This window comes from Tachypleus tridentatus, chromosome 7, assembly GCF_004210375.1.
Source record: "Tachypleus tridentatus isolate NWPU-2018 chromosome 7, ASM421037v1, whole genome shotgun sequence".
NCBI lineage: Eukaryota > Metazoa > Arthropoda > Merostomata > Xiphosura > Limulidae > Tachypleus > Tachypleus tridentatus.
The window spans coordinates 163,330,807-163,339,090 of NC_134831.1; the positions used below are offsets into that span (position 1 = coordinate 163,330,807).

Below are 8,284 nucleotides of genomic sequence, written 5' to 3' on the forward strand. Positions count from 1 at the left end.
ATTTACAAATTTTATTTGTAGTACAAGTCATCGCAAAATATAAACAATACAATAAAATCCGAACAAGCATTAAAATATCTATAGCTTTGAATTTGCTTAAGAAAGCCTCCTAGTGGCACAACAGTACGTATGCGGACATATAACATTGTGGGCAGAGCATAGATAATTCATTGTGTAGCTTAGTTGTTTAACTTCAAGCAAACAAATGGTCAAGAGACCACCAATAAGATATTTAAATGTACTGCTTACTAAATATTCGTCTAGAAGAAAATAATTTCTAACACCAGGCAATGGATAAACCATGTCAATAATTATTGTACTATTGGCAATATTTTATTTTTAGAAATAACAGATCTAAAAGTAGAAACAAAAGAGAGAAAGAAAGAAATTACAGTCATCTTGAAAAGGAACAATCCAGCGTAAGTGTATACCAACGATACATAAGCAGAGCCTCCTGGTGGGTCAGCGTTAAGCTTCGCTGCTTAATCTCTAACAATTAGGTTTCGATACCCGCTGTTGGAGAGCTCAAATAGCCCATTGCGTAGTTTTATGTTTAACAATAAACAAACAAGTATGAGTAAAAACTACGCAATGGGCTATTTTAGCTCTCCAACAGCGGGTATCGAAACCTAATTGTTAGAGATGTAAGCCGCTAAGCTTAACGCTGAGCCACCAAGAGGTTCTGTTTATGTATCGTTGGCATACATCGATGCTGGATTGTATAAAAACAAATAAAAGCTTTACGCGGATGTATAAGAGGACGTAATTTAATACAAATACTGTCCTGTTTGGCCCTGCATGGCCAGGTGATTAAGGCGTGCGACTCGTAATCTGAGGGTCGCGGGTTCGCATCCCCGTTGCGCCAAACATGCTCACCCTTTCAGCTGTGGGGGCGTTATAATGATACGGTCAATCCCACTATTCGTTGGTAAAAGAGTAGCCCAAGAGTTGGCGATGGGTGGTGATGACTAGCTGCCTTCCCTCTAGTCTTACACTGCTAAATTAGGGACGGCGAGCACAGGTAGCACAACAACACAACAACTATTCCGTTTTACTGATGATTTTACGAAGGACGAAACAGTTAGCAGTTTCAACCCACTCAGAGTATCGAGTGTGATATGAGGGCACATGTTGGACTCCTTACATTCATTTGTGACATGCAGTGAGTTGAAATTTTATTCATCGTGTATTTTCTGCACTGTCATGACGGTCACATGTGATCTATAAAAATAGGTGAACTGTTTCTAAACGTCTCATTTCACTGGTCTCGTCAAGAGAGATGTACAATGTTCCAGCATAGAATCACACAACCAGAATAACTTGAACTGGGATCTTTTTCATTAGGCGACTATGATGTTGAATCTGGAGGGGAGGGGGAACAATTGACCAATTGTCCGAGAGGAGGATCACGAGGAAATACTGTTCCTTGAACAAAAAGTAATATTTATTCAAAAGCAAGCTTGCTTTGCAGCTTCCCCCCCCCATCCTACATATATATATACACACACACACACACATTGACTCAACGATACATCTGTAAACTTATAGCGCGAAAAACTGGGTTTCGGTACACGTGGCAGGCACACAGCGCATTCTCTCTCTCTCTCTCGTTGTTTGGGTATATATGTGTGTATACCCAGGAGGGTCAGGTGCATTTTACCTCTTCCTCCTTCCTTTTCCTTGTTGGTGTGAACTGTTTAGTATATTAATAATTACTACACGAGGGCCAGAGTAACCCACATTTACTCGGGCACCTTTCAAGGACAATGTCCATGTATTTTGCACCATCAGTTCCTTCACTAATGTCTAGCTCATAGGAAGCCTGTTTTTATTTTAGTACTTAATTATTATTATAATATATATATATAATTTTTATTTATTTTCCTTATTTTTTGAATTATTTAATAATTTTATCTCAATGATCTAATATATATGCAATACCTGTCTGGTTCGCATAATAGTTCATTTTTTCTCCAATTTTTATTAAAATATTTTATTGTACTATGTAGAAGTCTATCTGGTATTGTTTGTGTGTTTGAATATTTATATATAAACTTTGAAAAGGTGGTTTTTGGTACTCTATGTGCTGTCGTAAGTAGTGTGTTTTGTAATGACTGTAGTTAGGTTTTCAATTATTCTTTGCTTACACTAATCCATGCTGGAGTTGCATAGTCTATTACAGGTCTTATATACGTTTTGTGTATTTTGAGGATGTTTTCAGGTGTTGCCCCACTGTTTTTACCACTTAGACTCCTAGCATAGATTTTATTCGTCAAATTTTAGTTTTTATGTTATTTACATGGTTTATCCATGTAAGTTTGGAATCATACGTTAATCCTAGAACCTTTGCAGATGTAGCAGTCTGGAGAAATGCTCCATTCATCTAAATCTGTGATTGTGCTTTTTGATGTTTCGTTGACTTTGTAAACATCACTAGGTGAGTTTTTGCTATGTTTATTTTGATTCTATATTTTGGCAGTATTCACATATTGTTTAATTGGTGTTAGGACACTTTTCCAGATTGCCATATCATCATCGAACTGTGACGAGTATCCATGATTTGGATCTTTAAGTGGCATATTGTTTACATACATTATGAAGAGAATAGTGCTAACCACCCTTCCTTGAGGGATACCGGTGTAACGAGTTCAAGTTACCCCCCGGTAATATGAAATCGATTTCAAATTACCCCCTCTTCTAACGCCAAAATGACAAACATAATGATTGCTTTTAATATTTGTAGTGCTTATCGAGTACGTATCTAAGTACATGATAATAGGCAAAAGGGTTATGATTTCTTTTATTAAAATTGATGATTTATATAAGATAAAAGGTATTTTAAGGGCTCGTCCTCGCCAGACCACAAGGTCTACATACTGTCTTCATTCAATATATTGTAATTTATACATATTATTTTTTTTATATTTCTTTATGCGCACTGAAATAAAAATGAGTGATTGATAGCATGAGATATAGAACATGATAAATATTTGAATTTTTACATTGTTATTAATATGTTAATTTCATTTACACACACTGAGTGCGATATAAACGTCTAGCATCTTAAGAAACCATTAAAACTAGTCTATCGGAAAGGGTGTAGTTTGAAATCAAGGGGGGGGGTAAGATGAAAACGAATTCAAATTACCGGGGGGTTACATTTACAAGGGGTAATTTGAAATCGTTACACCGGCTTCTGGAGTGAAAAACTCCGACAAAGTTCCCTCTACGTTGTCTGTTTAACAAAAAGTTAGAGAGCCAGCGAATAGCTCAGCGTGATAGCGCCATTTCATTCACAAGGAACCGGAGATCATTATGTCATACAATGTTGAATACCTTCTCGATACAGCGCATTGTGTAGTTTTGCGTTTGTTTTTGAATTTCGCGCAAAACTACACGAAGGCTATCTGCGCTAGTCGTCCCTAATTTAGCAGCGTAAGGCTAAAGGGAAGGCAGATAGTCATCACTACCTATCGCCAACTCTTGGGCTACTCTTTTATCAACAAATAGTGAGATTGACCGTCACGTTATAACGCCCCCACGGCTGAAAGAGCGAGCATGTTTGGTGCGACAGGGAGTTGAACCCCTGACTCTCGGCTTACAAGTCGAGTAGTTTTGTGCTTAATTACAAACAAACAACTATTTTAGGTTGAGTTTGTGTGTGTGTGTGTGTGAGAGAGAGAAAGTTTTTATTTATTTCCCCTATGTATTCGAGAAAGAAGACATCTTTTCGAGATGCATACTGTGTAGTCCATCAAAGATCTGTTTTGTGAAATCCCAAACTGCGGGATTAAACACTTACCACCAGAAGAAACAGTTCATGTGCTGTGGTAGACAAGCGCTATGCTTTCAGCGTTTTTGTATTTATATTACGTAAAGAATTTGTTCGTTTTATTGGAAGGGTCGGTAGCCTCCTTATCTAAACCTATATCACTGGGCCTAACTTGCTCTCATTCTCATGTGTTTGTCTCGGAAAATTTTTCAGAAAATGGGTTTGAACTGAAAATACCAGTCAGTTTCTCATAAAATATAATTAACTGAAGAAAATCTCGAGTAATCGTTATTCATAGACTGTCAGCTAAATAAAGAATGCGCATAACATACATCTATCTAAAAATCTAGAAAGGTAACTATTCCACAAGCTTAACATAGATATTAAATATGTAAGTGTGGTATGATACATGTAAATTCCACCAATTATTTTCCAAAGAAGAATGTTAAACCGCGTGAAACATAACACACACCCGTAAGCAGAAAAACAAACAATTTATGAACACATAAACTATAAATTACAATAATGGTAATCCTTTTTTTTTTTTTGTATTTTCATTGGCTCAAGATCGTCCCTTTTTTTTTGCAAATTAAGAAAATTTACTACAAACCAAGACGAGATGAAGAGTTAAACTCGTTAAGGATTTTAAAAAAAACAAAACCGAATTTCCTTTTCAACAACACAGTCAAGAAAGTAGTGTACGTTTCTCAGAAATTTCCACTAGTAAAGAAATCACAGAAATAAGTAGTACGTTGATACGTGTATAAACATTTGTATAAGAACAAAGTTAAAAACAGTAACTATTTACTGGTTTTAAGAGTTATCGCTGTGCTATTGGAAGAGAGGGCGGGACAGAGACAAGTAACTTAGGCGGCATGTATAAGAGGTTAGAAGAGATTAAGCCTACCAAAATAGTTATTCGAATTGTCATAAAAATAAGCAAATTTTAAAATGGAGAGCTTGAACAATCTAATGACAGAATTCTTTACCGCAGTCTCTAAGCACACCTACACTTCTGATAGTGGTGACCTATTTCCCTTCGGTAAATTTCAGCAATCCAATTCTCCTACGCACGTACCGTCAGTGGAATAGCAGCCACACTGCATATGTTCCGTGTTTATTTGCTGTAAAGAGTAAGTTAATAATATGGATATTCGAAGTTTTTTAGCGGGAGATTTCTACACTCTAGTTCTAAAACTGCTGCTGGTGACAATAATGTTTGGGTCGGGAATAAATGTAGAAAGTGTGGGGAAGATATTCCAGTTAAGGAAATGGTGAGGAAAATTTCATGATCTTACATTAATAGCCTGCTGCAACGAAAGGTGTAGGCCTTTCATGGACAGGAAAAATGCTTCTCTAATTCACTCAATCAATTATGCCGTAAGTGAAACATGCTTTTTTCTTTCTTTAATGTTGTAAAAATCACATAAACTACAGTGTTTAGTATATTTTTTAGTCAAACTTCTCTTAATCTGCCCTTGGAAATGGACAAATTAAGAGAAATTAAAAAAAAACAAAACTAAATATGCAGTGTACCTGATTTGTATCATACATTTTAGGCCTAGTGGTTTCTAATGCTTGGAAAGTATTGGTTAAAATTTTTATATATTTATTTTATTTTGTGTTATCATACTCTTGTTTTGTAAACTAGATTAATTGCTTCATGTTTTGTAAACTAGATTGATTGCTTCATATTTTTAGCTGAATACATGAATTTAGGAATTTACTAAATCTCCTCAGCTGTTCTAACTTCTGAGATGTTATTGGATTTATGGCCGAAATACCGTTAACTCTGAGGGTATCTAACTGAAGAAACGATGTATTGTACCTTTGACGAGAAAGAAGGTAACATAATTATATTTAATAACTATATACTATTTGCTGGATTGATTTCCAATTTTTATCTGAACAGGTTGCTTGTTCTGATAGGAAATTCACATTACTGTTAGGACTTAAAACCTGGACTTTAACCTTGCAGTCTGCGGACTAGATATACTAACAACTCTATACAACAAAATAAAGATTTTTTTAACATATTACAGAATAAATTCCGGAACTAGACAAAAACTGCAGTGTTAAAATTCTAGTAGGCCTAACCCCAATATCGTATGAAACGTATAATTTATTATTATGCTTCGCCAATTTGTCAAAAACAAAAGAGGCGGTTACACCATAACAGTTGTTTTAACTGTGTTTCTTAGTCTGTTGAATAAGTCTTACTAGAATGTTTGTTTCACATTATGAGTAATTTTAATACAATTAGTTTGTTGAAGCTAGTTTTGGATCACGAAAAAACGATAGGAGGCTTTGGTTGTTTTTTTTACCCCATTCGACTTCGCATCGCCTTGGGTTATTATGTTTGTGTACCTATACTGAGAGGCATTTAAAAACGTAACGACGTACAGACAGTTAAACAATTTTAATACGCTAGTTTTAAATGTACATGTCATGAAACCATCACATCGTTGCACCACACAATATTGAAATTTGATTAGAAACTGCACATAAACAATTTAATCAGGATTTCAACGTCCAGAACACTAATAACGGGTATGTCCTCTATTCGCTCCAGAAGAGCCTGGATCCTGCGTGGATAGATGTCACCAGATTGTCATATGCCTCTGGGGGATGATGTCCCACTCACCCAGAAGTGCTGCACGTAGTTCAGCGAGAGCGCGGGGGGGGGGGGGCAGGATCCCGATGACTGATGCGCTGATCCAGAATGTTCCAGAGACGCTCAAGGGGATTCATGTCGGGCGAACATGAAGGCCAGTCCAGCACATTCTCATTCAAACAATTTGTACACACCCATGCCGTGTGCGGACGTGCATGAAGGTGCGCCACAAAGTGTGCCGCGACCCTGGCTGGTGTCTTCCCTGTCATTAACCGCCTGATCTCTACTTTCTTGCGTCAGCCGTGACATCTTTCTTTGTGGTGAAATTAAACTTTAAAAACCAGGCATTTTATAGGCTGAAGGAACAGTATGTACTGCGCAACAAAAGTTTTTTTCCATGCCCTCACATTGTGTACAACAGCAAGGGACGGGTCAGTTTTGACCGGTTTAAATACTGACACATGATCACGCTGTCTAAAATGATCTGAACTATTGAATTGTTTTCATAAAACACTCATGATTGAAACCCAGGCGTGTTTGCACCGTTATTACTCAACCTGTATGAAACAACTCGTTGTATTACTTGTTGCGTTTTTAATGACGCTCAGTATATACAGGGTGGCCCGTAGGTCTTTACCCATCCATATATCTTATGCATCCAGTGTATCTGTGTGCTGTCCCTCATTCTCGCTGCATGATATCATGCACAATACACTCTTCAAGGGTAAATGGGCTTACATCGGCCATATTTCTCTGTAAAAAAGAAACAAATTTATAATACATGCGTAATTGAATATAACATAATAACATATGGATGGGTAGGGACTTACGGGCCACCCTGTATATAGCTAACTTTGTGATTTATTCTGCTCGTAATAAGGGATTATTGCGTGATGTAACATTTTCATTTTTTGTTTGTTTGTTACGACTCTTTTTCTGTGAATGTATTTCAAGTAATTATTCTTACGTTGTTTGTTTAACACTCCAGATAAGTACAGTCATTTTCAGTGATGTTATTAATGGCGAGTCGATTAGAACTTTTCAGATATTGTAATTGACTTGGATCAGGTACGATCGAAAGCGTGCTAGCATGCCCGAATTGTAACTGTTGCTGCAAAAACGTGTTCAACAATTTAAGTTGCGCTATAATAATGACAGTTGAATATTATTATTATTAAGTCAGATAAGTGTAGTTCGAGAACTGACGGTGGGTAGTGTTAAACAGCGCTCGCATCCGATGTGTGGGTCCAAAATTTAGGAATGGCCATTTGTGAATAGCCCTTTTTGTAGCTTGGTGCGAAGTTACGAGAATATGGCATAAATATGTCAGCCATTTTTGAGTTTTTACAATGAGAAATGGTTTCGTTGAATATGTGGCAAAAGAAACAGATACGAAAAATACCAGTCTATTGTGTACTATTGTCATTTAACGGCAAACAAAAACACTTTACTTGAGAAACTAAAATGTTTTGGTTCATATGAAAAAAAAACAATATTTATTCCTGATTCTGTAATTCGTAATTTCCGAAAAAGCTTGTAAAATGTAGACGTTGAAGGAAGAAATTAATAAAGAGAACGTTAAAGGTGTTTATGTTAAACATTTTTTTATAACCCGCCATCTATATTTAAAAAGTGCATTCTCTCAACGTTTATTTTATATTTAAAATGGATATAAATATATTATCTTCAACCTTGTTGAAAATTATATACTGAGTAATTTGACAATTCATACATTGGTATAGAATTATGCAATTAAATAAACTTTTACAAGTTTAAGGAAATTTCTAAAATAAGATGTAATTTTGTAATCGATGTTATTTTCTATAATAAAGTTTATTATCGTTTCTTTGTTTTGTTAGATTTCGCTACAGCCGCTAATGCTATCTGTACTAGCTGTT

General features: G+C 36.0%; 1 long non-coding RNA gene across 1 annotated transcript in view; it reads left to right on the forward strand.

Annotated features, from left to right (window-relative positions):
• Positions 1–8,284, forward strand: part of LOC143258208 (uncharacterized) — a 309,532-nt gene that overhangs the window by 125,407 nt on the left and 175,841 nt on the right. The gene's annotated exons all lie outside the window — the stretch shown is intronic.